Source organism: Armigeres subalbatus, chromosome 2 (assembly GCF_024139115.2).
Source record: "Armigeres subalbatus isolate Guangzhou_Male chromosome 2, GZ_Asu_2, whole genome shotgun sequence".
Lineage (NCBI taxonomy): Eukaryota > Metazoa > Arthropoda > Insecta > Diptera > Culicidae > Armigeres > Armigeres subalbatus.
Genome location: NC_085140.1, coordinates 19,289,060 through 19,307,797, shown reverse-complemented (window position 1 = coordinate 19,307,797; position 18,738 = coordinate 19,289,060). Strand labels below are relative to the sequence as shown.

Genomic DNA, 18,738 nt, shown 5'->3' with positions numbered 1-18,738 from the left:
ATAAATTGGTTTGTAACAGCATAGGAGAGACCTTGTTTTGGATGCAATCCGTCATTTTTAAGAACATGAGCATGAGCATGAGCAGGATAACCGTACAATTCGTAGTTGCTACTCCGTGATTGACTAGAACTTGCGAAATTGCACAGGGAACCAATTGAATGGAGCTTGGGTTTAGCTATCATTCTCAATGTGCAAATTTCGGAAATTCAATGCATTTAACTAAGTCAATTACGGCGCCGGCCACGTCCTTACGGTCATCAAGGGAAGGAAGGATTATTAGTTCAACTCTCGTTGCTACTAGAGACCGAGTATACCTCTGCATCTCCACGATAGTCTTAGGATAGGATATTGTGTTAGTATGAAGGGATATATTATCTGGATTCACTTTGGTAAGTGATGCGATCTATGGGATAGGAATATATGAATGAGAATTAGAAGTACTAGAGTAATGAGAAAGTATTAAAGTGAATTCTAATGGGATTCATTTTTTACAATTAGAATTTGAATGCTATTGGATTCTAATACGACGCACACGTCTACCACACCATCGCTACCCGCACATTAACCTCACACATTCTTACTTGTATGAGGCCTGCGCGAGCATAGCGACCGTATATAGCATTCGTATGCGGGTACAAATGAATACCAATCATTTTATTTACTGCTACTAAGTAACAGGCAGCTTTTTTTTATAACAATTCTATATTTAGAATCATACTTGCTAGCAATGAGAATTTGATTTGCAACGAGATTGAGTTATATGATTAACGAAATTATCTAATAGGAAATTGGAAAGGGCCAGGGATCAAACCCTTAATCTCCTGCTTATGAGGCAGAATGCAATCCGTCATTTTTAAGAACAATGTAAAAAAAATATGATAGGAAAATAAATATCATTATACTTCGGCTACAGATCTTGCTCTTTGTAGTCTTGGAGAAAAGTGTTATAATTTTCTGATCATATGGTATTTGTTTACACTTGAAAATGACAGAACGATGTTCCCGTTCCTAATTATAACAGTTTTGGCTCATCCAAAGGGGGTCAACTTTTGGATTGGATTTTGTTCGAAGATCCACTTATGTTATGTGTTCCGAACCTATGATTTTTTTCCAATCAAGCCGTCAACTGTCGAACGGTTGTTCGAACGACTCCACACACGGTCAAACAAAGCAGTAACCGAAGCATTCTCTGGGGGGCTGAATCTAACGTATTTGAGCGTGTGTACGCTCCCGGAGGCATGAAATAATCATCATACCAGACATTTTAGAGCGTCTTAGGGGGAATTTTACACAGTTATAAGACTTTACAGTTTACAACTATATTCAACTTTCTGTATCAACATAGGTATAGTGCTTAGAGATAAAGAGTATATGTCTTTATTCGTCGTCAGATTTGTATCCATTGATTGATGGCAATATAGAACTACATTATCCACTCAATAAGTTCAAGTACTTATTTTCAAGGCATACATTTCGAAACCATTTTTATATTTTCATTGAAATTTTGCTAAATAAAACTTATACATTCATTCCTACTTACTTACATTGATCCCTGGTTGAGAACACTTAATTGCAACTCCTGGATATAAATAACTGAAATAAAATCAAACAAAACAGAATAAAATAAAATAAAAGTAAAGATTTCCAATTTAAAATTTTTCTGAGGTGGACTAAAGGTAAGAAACAATGTTCTGCCAGTATCTCTGAAACGCAATATATATAATAATATATAAAATATGCCAATCACCGAGCCTTCTATCAAAAGTTCAATTTTTGAATGGTCCTATAGCCTTTCCGTATACTTAATGTACAAGAAAGGCAAAAACAGGTTCAGGGTTCATTGGAAATATTTCCTAGACAAAAAGACACCTATTTTCAAAAATTTTCGCTGCTGATATTTGGTAGTTCAATATTCTAACAACAAAGGGTAGTATTGTTCCGAGACTAGTTACCCTTACTCTTACAAATTATGCAGGCAAGCGTGAAGGTAGACCACAGAAATTGGAAAGTCTTAAGAAATTTGGCTGCCTGCAAGACTAAAAAATTATGATATAAAACATAATACAATAGAATATAGTTTTGTGATGATGTTCGCATTAGTTTCAGCTTACACTTGACAATTCATCGCTTAGGAGACGTTCGATCTTGAACGGCTTGATAGGTCACGTGAATTCAATGTAAAACACAGAGTATGAATCACAGAAGACTGACAGAACAGAAGACGGGGATACTAAACGTCGTTCATCGCGCAGTGTGGAATGAGCACTGATAGTTGCACGGGAAAAAATCCGTTACTGAATTCATGACTAAAAAGTCATGATTTCATAAAACTTGTTTGATCATGATTTCATGACTACGGTTCATGATATCATGACCGAAACAGCGATTTCCATAGCATTTTTTCTTAAACTACGGTCATAACCGCTCGAAGCGTTATCAAAATTCTATCATGAAAAATGACGCTGAGCGGTAGAAACATGACTCAGAGTCATGAAAACATGACTCAAAGTCATGAAAATATGTCAAAAATATCCGAAATTAGCGTTATGCAGCTTGTAGAATTGTTGTTTTTTTTCTGTCAAGCCGGTTGCAGATGTTTTCGGGTCGTGTCTTTATTTTCAATTTTTAAATAGTTAATCAATTTATCTTCGTACCGGTGGCTTGTATAAGGTAAAAGATTTAATTAATAGTGAGACATTTTAGATTTGTAAAAAAAGTGTGCGGTTGCGTTTCTGTCATTACTGCTCTCGTAATTTTTATTTCGTCCAGCGTTCCGCGGTTTCCTTCGTCACAAATTGGGAAAGTCTCTTTCGGGATCCCGATCCGTTTGCTTTCGCGGACAGTGTAATTAATGTGCATCTGTGATATGATTATGTTTGCATAACATGTGCCATAGAAATTTTGTTGAAATTGTTCTTTTGTTTCGTTGATCAGTGCCCGTGTTTCATACGGTTCTTTCATACAGATTAGGAGTCGGTCAATCGTGGTGGAAATTATGTTCTATGTAAGCAGGACAGATTTCCGTTTTGTTCCCATGGTGAATAATAGAATGCAGAAAAAACAATTCGTACACCTGGGACGCAGCGGCGTAGCACCAAACCAGATACCGGAAACCGAGGCACCGGTTATGCCTACTTATACAACGTTGGACTACCCGAAAGCGGATCCCGTCGGTAAGCAGAAATTTTGTTCTGCTTTGTGCCGGTGAGTAAATTAATTAGAAAGTGAAAATTTAGTTCGCGTACAGTCGTGTTTTCTTTAGTACCTATAAGCAGAACAATCGGCTGATACGGATTGAAATGATTTTTTTTATCTGTATTATACAGCGAAAATTAAAAAAATCAAATCAGTGAATTGTTTCGACGAATGTGCTAAAATAAATTAAACGCTCATTGGTTACAAAATGCATTTTGAGTTAAATGTGCTTGAAAGAAAATTCCCGAAATCCACTCCGTTTAGCTTTTCACAGATGTTGTAGTCAGTAATGCATGATTTGAACTTACAATTTTTATTCTGGCATTTAAATCGACGCCTTGGTCCCTGGGATCTTAAATGACAGATGCCAGATTCATGAATCATGTTTCTGCGTTCATGACCTTAGTGCATGATTCCAGTTGCATGTGTCATGATATCATGACCCGAATTCCCACTTTCCGTCAAATAAATCGGAATCATAAATGACAGATGCCAGATTCATGAATTACGATTCTATTTTCATGACTTCAGTTCATGGTTCCGGAGTCCATGCATTATGATATCATGACTCTGTTTGCCACTTTTCACCACAAAATATCTGAAACGTCATGACTAATTTGGCGTTACAGCCAAATTAGTCATGATTTCATGACCTTTTTTCATGGTGTACTGTCATAACATAAAAACACACATTTTTCTTGAAATCATGACTCATTTTGCCAGTTTTAAGTTCCGGATTTTTACCCGTGTAGCCTTATCAGAATGTCCGACTTATCGGATTACCCATTACCTTGATAGACTTTATCAGCATCGTGCGAATTTATTTTAAAACAAATTTTCTACCTTTAGTCTACATTCTACGCTACACGAACGGCGACGCTTCATTTCTCCGTCTTCTATTACAGCTGTCCAAGTTTCAATAACATCTAAGTGCCAAGTAAGTGAGTAAGTAAGTAAGTAGTTTTGCAGGGAAGCCATATTCCTTAAGGGTTTTCCTTGTATAAATTACAGTTATCTTCTCTCATTCTTCTTGCCAGTATAATTTTGGTGCTTCTGGATTTATTGCTTTTTAATGTTTTGCCTTTCTCGTACAACAAAGTTGTACCGAAATAATAACTCCAAAAACGAATATTTGATAGGAAGCCCGGAGACCAATAGTGTCACACACCAATGCGTGTGTGTGTGTGTGTGTGTGTGTGTGTGTGTGTGTGTGTGTGTGTGTGTGTGTGTGTGTGTGTGTGTGTGTGTGTGTGTGTGTGTGTGTGTGTGTGTGTGTGTGTGTGTGTGTGTGTGTGTGTGTGTGTGTGTGTGTGTGTGTGTGTGTGTGTGTGTGTGTGTGTGTGTGTGTGTGTGTGTGTGTGTGTGTGTGTGTGTGTGTGTGTGTGTGTGTGTGTGTGTGTGTGTGTGTGTGTGTGTGTGTGTGTGTGTGTGTGTGTTTCTTCCTAAGCAATGGAGGGGGAATCTGCTCAACAGACATCCTGGGTTGTCCAGGAAGTGCGGGGTTAGGGACCACCTCCAACAGCAAACGAGGAAGGCAGGACTACATCCCCGACCCGCTAAACCGTTTCCATTCCCGCCAAGCCCATAGTCCCTTCGGTACAACCAGAAAGTAATTGTTTGTTTGTTTGTTTTTATTAGCGGCATTTCACACTGCTAGAGTGCATTCATGCCGTATCCAAAAATATCCCTCCCATTACCCATTACAATATAACATTTCATTTCTTCTTCGACCTAGTGTTGTACACTTTCCATCCTGAACCTGAATCGGACAGATTTTCGAGAAAGTAATGCTTTAAAGGGGGCCAGTGTGTGTGTGTGTGTGTGTGTGTGTGTGTGTGTGTGTGTGTGTGTGTGTGTGTGTGTGTGTGTGTGTGTGTGTGTGTGTGTGTGTGTGTGTGTGTGTGTGTGTGTGTGTGTGTGTGTGTGTGTGTGTGTGTGTGTGTGTGTGTGTGTGTGTACGTCTACAAATTTTATAGACACACTTTTTGGAATTAAAAATGCGAGTGTGGTCATACTCAAACATACTCATTTATATTTTTTAGTACTTTTTGTTCCCTGGTAGCACAGTTCAGATCGATTTTGTTGCAGCAACTCCAATGTGACTGGATTTGGTCGCATATGAGTCGCAGTGACTGGTATATGACAAGTGTGCTACTCGGGTTTAGTACTTTTTTGCACTAGAAAGGCACCAACACAAGTGGATTACACCCAGGTTTTTTAACGGAGTTGGAATTCATTAATTTCTCGGTAAACCTGAACTTTCACAGTTTTTATAATACCCCCTGAATTTTCTTTGATTTTTTGTAAGTTTTTACGTGGGGTTAACTCATTGTTTCATTGACGCTTAAGGTCTTGAACGACTAAAACCAAACCGTGTAAAAAAACCTGGGTGTACTCAGGGTTTTCTACGTTGAATATGTATGCATTAAAGGCTGAAAATCTCAAAAATAAAGCTGATACCGTAATCCTGAGGAACATTGATCAGCGGGGTAACATTGATCAGTTTCACCATTCACAAGAAATGAATAAAATATTATTTCCTGTTATCATAATTACTTATTGTGAGTTAGGCATCTTAATCTTGACTAAATTAACTGCTGAATGATACAATTTTCGGATGAATTTGCATTTATTTTTCGCCAAACTTTGAATAAATAAAATCAATATTAATTTTTGAACTCACAACAAGCTGCACACAAAAGCACTCAAAACAAGTATAATAACAAAACAATTAAGCTCATAGCTATGGTTATGTGATAAGCAATCTTATTTTTTTGGTTGATCCATAGCTTTTGTTTCAAAATTTTGAAATATATTATTGAAAAACCAGATAATTCCACTAGAGGTGATGATGTTTTTCTTGAAACAATCGATGAACATCACCTTAGCGTAAGAGATTCCAACTATAATTGCCTACATTAAGGCGTTTGCATACGCTTTCTCTATGGATAAAATGATTGATCAAAGTTACCCCAAATGGAAAATAAAAAAAAAACTCTGCAGGAAACATTTTTAAAACAAGTTTAAAATGATCAAATAATCAAGAATAACAGCCTTAAAATAACACGCAGCAGTACTCGTTTAAAAAATATGAAAAAGCTGTGATTTCATGTACCAGGAAAATATTCACAAAACAATTAAAAAAATTATCAATATTCCCCCGGATTATGGTAATAAAAAAAATGTTTACATCGATTTTAAAAAGAAAAAAAATTAAAAGTTTATTTCTTACAATTAGGAGTTTACACTATTCTACAAAGTTGTACTAAATTTAATTCTAAAGCATGTCCCCGTTAAATTTGGAACATGTAGATAACGTCCAAATGATTTATGGCCATTTTATCAATTTGGACGACAATTAAAACATGCTGAAAATATCACATAAAGCGAAGAGATTGATCGTCTCATTGGTTTGCAAAACAAATAAAAATCGCATTGGAAATTGGGTGTCCGAGATTCAACGTGGACAAGGCTTCAATTTTTCATTTAAAACCCAGATTAATCCACCTAGCGGTGATGGCGCCTTTCTCGCGGAAAAGGTAATAAATCTCGCTTAACTTTTCAAAAGGACCTAAGAACATTTTTTCATGAATTAATTTGAATAGCGCAATCAACAGAACAGCATGAAAGCTATTGATTGCAGTATTCAAATTAATTCATGAAAAAAATGTTACTTAGGTCCTTTTGAAAAATTAAGCGAGAAATGTAGCCTTTACGCTTACACCTCGATGATGTACAAGAAAGGCAAAACAGTTACACCGTCTAATGTTATGATAGAAAATTTACACTAGTAGACGACAGATGGCGCTGCCAAAAGTTTCTCGAATTTCCTATGTTCGAATTTTGACTTTCGGACAATTTCATAGTACTATGAAACTCAACGAAGAGCATACTTACGCCTAAATGCGTGCAACACGAGCATATTTATAGTACGATGAATCTCTTAATGGAAGCAAGCCACGGTTAAACTTTAAAAATATTCATAGATGCAAGGCATTTTTCATAACACATTATTGTTCTATGTGACTATGTCTCATCAATATTTTAATATCATCTATTTTTTGCAATTTGCAATTATTATGAAATTCAATAGTGATCAACAGCGTTTTAGTCTCTGTCGGATGCAACTTGTTGCAAGAAAATCGGTTAAGAGTTTCTATGTGAAAATTTGGCTTATGTTTTTTATGGCATTTTGTGCACACACACACACACACACACACACGCACACACGGACAGACAGACATTTGTTCAGCTCATCGAGCTGAGTCGAATGGTATATAACACTATGGGTCTCCGGGACTTCTATCAAAAGTTTGAATTTGGAGTGAAATGATAGCCTTTCGGTACAACTTAGTTGTACGAGAAAGGCAAAAAGGTAAAATTTGACGTAAAGGTCGGTTTGAACCTAATGGCTCTTATTTGTAGTGATATTTTTGAATGAGCGGAGTCATTTAAATTCACGACGCAATCAATAAGCTGCCGATATAGGGGAACAGACGGCTTTGGCAGGTTTTGTTCTATTATTGGCAGGGGGGTTTTTGTCGACCGAATTTTATGAAATTTGGCCACAATATTCTTTGATATGAAAAAACCCCCCTGCCAATAATAGAACAAAACCTGCCAAAGCCGTCATTACCCCTATTTTGAAAAAAAAAGTCTATTGTCACGAGCTAAGATGTGCTCTACGTGGTAGAACGGCTTATATAAGGATGTACTAAATTTTATCTCTGTCATCGATTCGTCGATTTGACAAGATAGTTACAATAATTAATGATTTGAGTGTATTACTTCTACGTAAAGTTGAACGATTTACAATGATATGGAAATGCTAATATCATCTTCCAAACTTAGACGTACATGTTCATGATAAAATTAGATGCGAAGGTATAGAATTGATAGTTCCGTTAGGATACGCAGGCATGAAGAATGTTTTTTCGATTTGTAAGCGCGCGGAGGGCAATATTTGTGATAGCCAGGGGGAGTAAGCCTGTCATCCACGAACAAATCGAGCCTACCTAAGATGTATTAAGGTTCCCCCAAACACACGCGACGCGACAATCGCGACGCGATTCTATCGCTTGGCGACAGCGATTCTGTCGCCGTTGGTATGGAAGCGTAAATAGAACATTGCCAGCAGCGACCCAACGATAGAATCGCGGCGATTAGTTGTCGCCGTCGCGGCGATGGGATCGCTTAGGTCTGGGGAAACCTTTATCCGGGCCTCGCCGCTTGGAAAAGGTGGGCCACCCCGCTTGGCAAGTGTAACATTGTTCGAATTGGAATCTTGTAGGATATTAGTTCAAGTGATGCCAGTATTATTTCCACGATATCACACCTTTTCATACGTTGCCATTTCGACAGTTTTTCACTCCGCCAGTCTCTGGTTATATGGTTGCTAATATTCACTATTGTTAACCAACAAAAATTTACATTTGCTTCATACTACATCCTGAGGAGGCGCGATGCTCCGCATATTACCCCCTGGTGATGGCACATATTGACCATTGCACGAGTCAAAATCTCCATATAAAAAATATTGTAAACATTGCCCTCATGAGAAGTCACTCCCATTTAAACACGGGTAAAAAAAATGTAAACATTGCCCTCATATGGTGTCCGATGACGTCATGGTGCAATCGTTAATCGCACGACCTTCCTTCCCCCTTTATACGGGAGTTTGGCAGAAGGAAGGTCGTGCGATATGTGCCATCACAAATATTGCCCTCCGCTCGCTTTCAAATCGACTTCTATAAAAATATTCGTCATGCCTGCCGTATCCTAACGGAACTATCAATTCTATACTTCATGAACATGTTGTTTTGTTTTGGTTCAGCTGTATGGATTTGACAGTCGGATTAACGAGAGAAATCCCGATAGTCCGGCCATACATTTGTCGGATCAGCGGGGGTATACTGTACGTCTAAGTTTGGAAGATGATATTAGCATTTCCATATCATTTTAAGATATTGTAGGATGCTGTCAATACGATTCACCGCATGGCTGTTGTAATGTTTCCAAAAGCGCATTTGCACAAGATTCCACGCGGCGTTCCACATTCGAAAGGAATAACCGCCGCAATGTTATCTCCTCATAAGAAACGCGGTGCGTCGTTTCCTCTAGGGAGCGCCGCGTGTACTTTTGGTCAAATGCGTTAATAGTTACAGCTATTTCTCCTTACCTATTATACAGAGTGTATGTAATTAAGAGGTGCGACATGTGCCGCATTTGAAAGGTCTCCTGCTCGTTTGGAACACGATTGTGTATGGGAATGACAGATGAATTCTTTTTCAATTCTGACAGTGTCGCCACTCTTATTTACATTCACTCTGCTATTATAAATAACATAGGGTAAAATGCCCAATAGTGGACCCCTAACCAATAGTGGACCCTCCAGCCATTTTTGCATTATTACAGCACAATGTCAACATTTTCCTATGAAATTCCATCGGGAGAACCTACCTTACAGTCCTATGATTTGATTACATGCATTGGAAATGCTATGGAAAGTAAAATTAGATGATTTTTTACAATTATATAAAAAATAAACACGAGAGTGTCAATTACAGGAATATTTTGGAGGGTCCATAATAGGGAAGAAGAACGTCCCGAAACGGGACATGAAAATCAAATGAAGTGTCGACTATAGGGAAGCAATTTCCTATTATGAACCCCCAAGGGGTCTACTATAGGACGAATTCAGTTAGACTTTAAAATGATAATTTTGACGAATAACGTCGTGTATTTGGGTGTTTTATGTATGTATCGAGTAGAGGAGATGCAGAGCTTGTTGTTTGATATCAAGAAGAATTAATATGTTGAAAATTTCTACTCCTTATGACAGGAAAAGCAAAATTCCGCTACTAGGGGGTCCACTATTGGGCATTTTACCCTACAAAGCCGGTGAAAGTAACAACTTGTAGCATCAAATTATTAAATAATCTATGTAAAATAATAATAATAATTAAATAAAATAATTAAATACCCTATATCAAATAAAATAATGATAAATAATTTACAATAATTTTAATTTTATTCTGTTTTGTTTAATCCTATACTGTTTTCATTCTTTCAATCTGCAGATTATTCTGGGAATCCGAGCCACGGAACAAGCTGGGAGGGAGATCCAGATACTACACACGAAATAACAATAAACTTAAACGTCATGATGCAAGAAAATTATCGACGAGCAAAATATACCAAAGCAAGCGTCACACGGAATGACCAATTTTTGTTTTGCGTGTCAACGATGTTTTCGTTGATGTCATTGAAGCCGGTGCGTGACTTTCTCGAATTTCAAATAACGTTCCGAGTGCGGGAATTTTAAATATGAAGTGTCTCGTGAAACTATCTCTCCCGGAGTATTGTCTATCCGGAATAAATTTATACCGCTTTTTATACCGAAGTTGTATTTTTCTCCAGATACAGGCAACTTTCCCAACTTCGGAAGTAGTGCGCTGGATTCGCCTAAAGATGCGCTGAACAACGCATCAATTAGTTTGACAAATAAAACTTCGGAAGAAAGTTCGGTTCGGAAGTATCGACTTCCGAATTCTAACTTGGTGCTACGCCGACAATATTGAATTACGAATTGTCCGGAACATAGTCGTTTTTCGCTTCCCTATGGAGGGAATCACAAAATGCGGCGGAATGAATTCAGTATAAATGAAATACGAATCTCTTGTCAGCATCTATCTCGACCAACCCAACGACAGTTTGAAAAAGCATTTTAAAGATGAACACTGGAATATTGTCGGCGTAGCACCAACTTAGAATTCGGAAGTCGGTACTTCCTAACCGAACTTTCTTCCGAAGTTTTATTTGTCAAACTAAATGATGCGCTGTTTAGCGCATCTTTAGGCGAATCCAGCGCACTACTTCCGAAGTTGGGAAAGTTGCCTGTATCTGGAGAAAAATCCAACTTCGGTATAAAAAGCGGTATAAATTTATTCCGGATAGACAATATCTTTACCACTTCGCAATAACGACATGAGCATTCATGAAACGTTATCTGATTTTCAATAAAGTACGATATCAACGCAATGATATATTTTGGCAAATAATTTCATAAATGATCACCATTACACCTTTATCTCGTTTTGTTCATCGAATCATCGGTATTTTGGCGTTTGTTTATCTCCGGAAGTTTATATTTTTGAGATAAAAATTTATTGAATGAAACGGCATTAGCTTTTTGATTCTGAAGTGATAGCCTTGTCGTCATGAAGAACCATTTCACAAGGACATTGCCGGTAACTGATGTTTTGGTGTAAGGAAAATAATTCCCCTACATATTGATTATATTTGAATGAAAATTGTATGGGATAGAATGTTATTGCAGTTAAGCTATTACCAATCAAAACTACATTGTGGTCTAATGATTAAGATCTCTGAGCAAAAGTTCTACAGTATTCTTTCTTCCAGGTTTGATTAACGATTAAGCAAATAAATAAATAAATAAAAATCTGCATAAAAGAAAACTCTCGATGTTCCTCTGAAGAACCTAAAGTTAAAGTTCTTATCAAAAATTCTGACATATCGACAAAGTATAACGATTAAAAATCATATCGTTTTAACGGTATCGATATTTTGGAAAAGATCCTTTTCAATTTTGAGTAATTTAATAGTAGTTTGTGCAACAAGTTGCAAAAAGATGATTTTTTCAGCACGAGTTGTACGTTTATCCAACGAGGCTTGCCGAGTTGGATAAATACTACGAGTGCTGACAAAATCGAGTTTTGCAACGAGTTGCACACGCTATTTTTTGCAATGACAAAAAATTGACTTAAATTTGATAAATCTGTACCATTTCTGTCTAATTTACTTCACATGATCATTCTTGCCAATAAATTATGTTGCTGCGGAGAACAATCGGATTCCATGTTACCGTGCTACATTGCATAGTTCGATAAGCCGTGAAGCGATAGTTGTACTTGACTTTGGAAATTTTTGATGTCATGTCCACCAAACTATTTAATTTATTACGGGGCGCATATAATACACTATTTGAGCACTTACCGAAGCTAATTCGGCAAAATGTAGTCATGTAACTACTGTTCTGATGTTGGTTTTTCATTATAGCACTCTAATGAGTGCTATAATGAATATTATGCAACCCATTTAGTTGCATAATGTTCATTAAAGCACCCATTTCGTTGGTATGGAAAAGTAGGCCGTTTTATCACTCAAAGACGAACTGTAAACCAGATATTATGATCAGGAATTGCAAAAAAATCTTTATAAAACGACATCTATCGCTATCAGGCGGGTACTAAGCTGTCAAATATTTGTTGCTTCCAATCGAGCGAATGCCGACGGCACTAACACTACGCCGTAGTCTATGAAAAATAAACACTGCAGTGAGTGAGAATGTTCTGAAACGCACAAAGTTTGGATAATGCAAGAAAAACTGTTTCTGCTCACAACAGAGTTTCTTCTACCAACATAATTATTTATCTGCATATTTCGCGTAAGGAATAAAGTGAAAACATTACATTTTTACGGATTTGGTGTATTTTTGTTCGATGCAATCTTTATTTTAATATGTGCTTTCGACACCACTCTCTCTTGTAAAAACGGTAAACAATACAATTTTTTACAAATACCATCACAATTTATGATAGTATATAAGCATTTTGACATTGGAGTATAAATTTATGCGCCAAATAAGAGGGTACTGTCGTCCGTTGTCGCCCCTCTGATCGCTATCGATGGTTCAGAGGAAAACTTGATATGAAGAATTTTGAAGGAACTTAAAGAAATGGTTGGCAAGGATTGATTATTCATGTTGACAAATGTGTTTTTGTTTTCTTTTGCATTTCGAAGTATAGCTTGTTTCATAACGGGAAAAGACGGAAGCAGAGATGCCAGATTTGAAGACATGTCTTCAATTTGAAGACATTTGAATCTCTGTGAAGACATTTATTTCGTGAAGACATTTTGAAGACTTTTCAAAATATTTGAAGACTTTTCTACTTATTTGAAGATACTTGAAGACAATCAATAAGCCAGCGAGAGAAAATATAATTTTATTTCTTGGTTATAAATTCTGCGACTTCTATATGGTCGGGGTTCAGCCAAATCACACCAAGCGCCAATGAAACATTTCCTATTTTTTTGCCAAGGTTTTCATGTAATAGATTCACTTGGTCAAAAATCGCATCGGACATCGTTCAACGCCATGAGGATCCCTTAGAACAAATGTACGCATGACTTAACATGAAATACTTTCCGTTTGTCTTTTGCGAACAAAATATCGTAAGTTAGTCAAAAAGCCGCTTGGTGCGGTTTGGCTGGGTCCCAACCATATGTAAATTATGCAAAAAAAAAATACAAGAGTTATAATAGTATTTGTCTGGGGCTTAGAATCTCAAACATAAAAATACATTCACTAGCTGGCTGATAAATGCAACGCATTTTAGACTTACGCACTTAACTTGGCTTGGAGTTAGGCGCTGGTTAAAAAGTTCCCGATGGCGTGTATGTAAAAGGTATTTCGATTGTTACATTGGAACGCAATGGCCGATATAATTTACGGCAAAAATATATGAACTCTTCTATGACTTGATTTAATCTATTCAATCGTTGAGCTAGAACCTGATCTTTTTCTAAATTCCTTACGAATTCATTTGATCTTTTCGGTATGTCCATGTGACTTTCGTCTAAATATTCGATGGGAAACTCTTTGAATTTTCTGTGAATATATTAAAGAATTTCCGATGGAAATTATGAGGATTTTCTTGTCTATATTCAAGAGAATTGAAATTAGAAATTTGGTACAAAATTTATATTTAATAATTTCCTCAAAAAATAAACATAAAGAAAATCCTCCAAAATTTAAACGGAAAATTCATCTTCATTTCCACAATTCCCACAATCAATCCCTTTTAACTTCCACAAGAAAATTGTCTCAATTAATTTTCATAAAAAAATTCTTACGAATGTCAATAAGGGATTGAAATTATGCTGGTGTTAAAAGAATATTTCTCATAATTTTCAAGGTAAATTTCTACATGGAAATCTACCTAAAAGAAGAGGAAACTTGCTCCACACTTTTGTTAAATTTTTCCTGGAATACCTTTGATTATTCTTCTAGAAATATCTTTGGACATTCTTCCAGTATTTACTCTGCGAATTCCTCTATGAATTTCTTCAAAAAATCGACCTGGTGTTCTTTTTGTAATCCCTCCAGGAAATTGTCCGGAAGTTTCAGAGATTTTTCCGAAAAATTCTCCAGGAATTCATTTGGAAGATCCTCCAGAACTCCTTCAGTAGTTCCATCAAGAATTCCTCCAGTGGTTCTTCCAGGATTTTTTGCGAAAGTTTTCCCGAGATTGCGGCGGAAGCTCCACAATGGATCCCTCCGGAAGTACTTCCTCTGGAAGATCCTTTAAGAAAGTTGCCGAATAACTCCAAGAATGTCTCCGGAAGTATACTATGAAATTTATCTGGTATTTCCTTCAGGATTGCTTTCGGAAATTTCTGCAGCAATACATCAGGAAGTTCCTCCAAGAATTCATCCAGAACTCCCACCAAGAATTTCTCCAGAAGTTTCTTTTTCCTCCAGAAAAAACATCCGGAATTCATCCTGAAGTTTCTACAGGAATTCCTTCTTAAGTTCCTCCAAGAATTCCTCCGGAAGTTCCTTCTGAACTTTTCCGGAAGTTCCTTCAGTAAATCTTTTGGATGTTTTTTCCAGGAATTCCTTGGGAAATTTCTTCAGGAGACTTCCAGAAGTAATTAGAAGCTCCATCCAAAAGAAGTTATAAGAAGCTCCATCAGGAATTTATCCGGAAGTTGATCTAGAAATTTTACCGAAAGTTTCTTCAGAAAATTCTCTGGATGTTTCTTCAAGTATTTCACAGTAAATTTTGAATCCCAACTGGGTATTCTACTAAAAGAAATTTGGAAGAATTCCACGGGAAAATTCAGTTAAAAATCCGACTCTGTACAAAATCCAGCGGAAACTCGACATAAAAAAATTAAATAATTTTAAAGAATATTCTCTTGAATTCTAACAATTTGTATGTTAAAACATTATTCCTCATCAGTAAAACAAGGAGATTATTGAATTTACAAACCTATTGGACTTTGAAATTTCTCGCTAATAATCGTTATTTTAATATTGAAGACATTTGAAGACATTTTTAAACGACTGTGAAGACATATGAAAATATCTTCTGGCATCCCTGGACGGAAGTTGCAAAGCGAAACCTCAGTTCCATGCTTTCACTATATATGTCAGATTGGGACGACGAACACTTTACAGATTTTTTCAAATCGTCAAAACCCAACTATTCACGATTAAAATTAGGAAAAAACGTGAAACGAGCGATGCAGATAATGAATTAATAAGCGATAAGCAAAGGGAATCATTGCAAGAAGAAGTATCCTAGACGTCTCATTTTCTCTTTACAATGGACATCATTTTCAAACGAGTTTCAAAGTTCGAATGTATTGAACATTTTTTTGTTCAACAACCGTCGTTTCAAATATAGATTGATAATATTCAATATAATTTTCTGCTTTTTATAGTTTTCAAGCAAATGATCAGTATCGATACTTCCCATTTATTGAACATTTTCAGCTAGGTCTGCGGTGACGTTTCATGACAACTAAAGTTAGGTCTGCACTGACATTCATATTTTTTGAATCTGAATCTCCCTCCCAGGGAACAAGGTGAGTAAAAATGTAGGCACAAATTGAAAATTTTATTTGGCACATTTTCCTAAAACTAAACTTAAAATGAATAACGTGTTAATTAGTACTACTTGATCTAGTTTAGTAAAAAATGAGAACACATCTAGCAACGAATAAGATTATGGCGTTTTAATAAACAGTCAGACAGATAAATATGAATCATCATGAATGTCATTTAATCATATTGTAGCAAAAAAAATCGCACGTTGCACGTTTTAGAAATCTAATTCTGAAACCTTCTTGCCATCCCATTCCAGAAATAACGGCATAGCTGGCTGAATTCGTGCTCAAATATCTGGACAAATATTTGAAAAAAAGCATAAGCATAGCATAAATTTGGTAAATTTGTTGTGAAAATTTAAAATAATTTCCCATGAAACAACATACAAAAGCTTTCCTGTGTAAATTGCAAAGATGTTTTTATGAAAACTCTAAGAATTTTGGTGGGAAATGCAAACAACATAATATGTTGATTAACGCTTCGACTGGACTGACAGGAGATTCTTCCGTATAATTAATCTTCAGAGCAATTTGTTTCACACGGCTCTTTATTTGGGAGATTATAAAATTCCTGTATAGAATAGGAGTTTGCGATAGCGATGGGATATACATTTTAGATTTCATTGTAATATAGATGATAGGTATAGCATAAGTAGCAATAGGTTCATAGTATATTTTTGTAATTTAGGATTGTTTAGAATAAGGTAATTCGCACTTACGTTCACTTCCCCTAGTGTAATTCCCGAAGGGTCTTAGAAATTCCGGCGTAGTAGATATTGATTGGCAGCTGTAAGCATTGCTTATTTAGTTTCTAAGCTAATTTTGTAGTTCACACTATCTTACCGGTTCTGATTCGGTTTCAGAAAAAATAGGTTATATGCATTCTTCAACGTTAAGTTATACGGTAGTTTAGGCAGTAATTATAATCAGTTAGTTTTAGTCTGTGGTTTTAGGTACACATTTGTGACGAATTCAAACTACCTGTTATAATTAAATTTACTTAGAATAATAATTAGATTTCTAGGCTCTTCAATTTGGTGTCAGCGACAGGGGATCCCGTAGCGTAGTTGGCTACACGTTCGCCTCATAAGCGAATGGTCATAGATTCGATTCCCAGCCCTCTACCCTCGTTAGTCAGCAGGCGCAGTTTGTACGGTGGCATTTTGGGGAACGCGCCTCACCGACACGGCTGCCTGATGACGACTGACAAATCTGTTCTTCTAGGAGGCATTCCTCCAACGTACCTCGATAAATGGCTACCGAACAAAGCAACGATCACTGGATTCACCACATGGACAAATGAACACAATGGACTCACGATGATATGAACTGGCAACGATAATAACAACGAATTATGGACATCTAAAAATAGATTCTGTATTGACTCTGTACTTCAGAGTATCACAGTAGATCACGGCACATTAGCGGTTAAGAACACAGAGTGCCTACCAAATAAATATACGAAAAAAACCCAGATTAATCCACCTAGCAGTGATGGAGCCTTTCTCGTGAGTTATAAAAATAGTATTTTAGCCATAACTTTTGAGCCCATAATCCGATATAACCGGATTCCGCGTCGAATGCAACTTGTTGCGAGCAAATCGGTTAAGGATAAGTGCCTAAAAAATGAGAGAGAAATTTTCACGCGCTTGTTTTTGGTATAAAAAAATTGGATTTTGGCCATAACTTCTGAGCCCATAGTCCGATCTGGCCAATTTTCAATAGGAAACAATGGGACAGCACTATGCGTCGAATGCAACTTGTTGCGAGCAAATCGGTAAAGGATAAGTGCCTGAAAAATAAGTGACATTTTTGCATAGTTTTGCGCACACACACATACATACATACACACAGACATCACCTCAATTCGTCGATCGGTATATAACACTATGGGTCTCCGGGCCTCCTATAAAAAGTTCATTTTCGGAGCGAACATATACCCGAATAGAAAATACAATCCAGTTTTCCGCGAGCGGTAATGGCCGCCAGCTTGCTTGCGGTTCAGTCTCTGATTTGACGTGTCTGGAGGTCAAATGCACCCACCGCTCCGAGCATTCTGACCAATGTAGCATATAAGAAGGTGCTGATTCAGTGAATTCAAGCCTTCTTATATACCACATTGATCAAAATGCTCGAATGGTGGGTGCAGTTGACCTCCAGAAATGTCAAATCAGAGACTAACCCGCAGGCAAGCTGGCGGCCATTACCGCTCGCGGAAAACTGGATAGAATTACATTAAAATATCATAAAATTACAATACATTTTATTTATGAACAACCAATTCTATTGTTCGTCTATTGTACCAATTAATTTTCCTTATTGTTGTTCCAATAAACATACAATAAAATCTATTGACAGAAAAATGTTGACAATAGAATTACAATAAATTTTATTGTAATTGCAAAAATTTGTTCGAGAAATAAACGATTTTTTTATTGTTACGGTAACTAACAACCCCTATTTTCTATTGTAAAACTTCCATTTACAATAGGATTTATGGTGGAAAACAATATTCTTAATTGTTATTCTATTGTGAGCAACAATAGAGTTTGTTGTAATTACATTTAAATTTATCGTATTGTTACAATAATTTGTATTGTAATTCTTGGACATATTGTCCGGCTCCTACACACTCCTCAGCAACGGCGCTCAATGAAGTAGGGTTGTGTGAGGTTGTGCCAGTTTGGTCGTCAGATCCCGACCCGACCACACAAGCGAAGAGAGATCGCACCTGTCATGCGAACTGGGGTCGTGGGATCAAACCCCACCGAAGGGGCGGTTACCCTCCAATACCTTTTCCGAACTAAATCTATCACATGTTGTACATATGCATAATCAAGTTTCAGA

At 36.7% G+C, this 18,738-nt stretch overlaps 2 protein-coding genes across 2 annotated transcripts in view; one reads left to right on the top strand and one right to left on the bottom strand.

Moving 5' to 3' along the window:
- The window catches only part of LOC134218077 (uncharacterized), a 241,164-nt gene that overhangs the window by 146,429 nt on the left and 75,997 nt on the right, over positions 1 to 18,738 (top strand). The window lies entirely within an intron of this gene.
- LOC134218078 (uncharacterized) overlaps positions 1 to 18,738 on the bottom strand; it is a 74,689-nt gene that overhangs the window by 2,617 nt on the left and 53,334 nt on the right. The window lies entirely within an intron of this gene.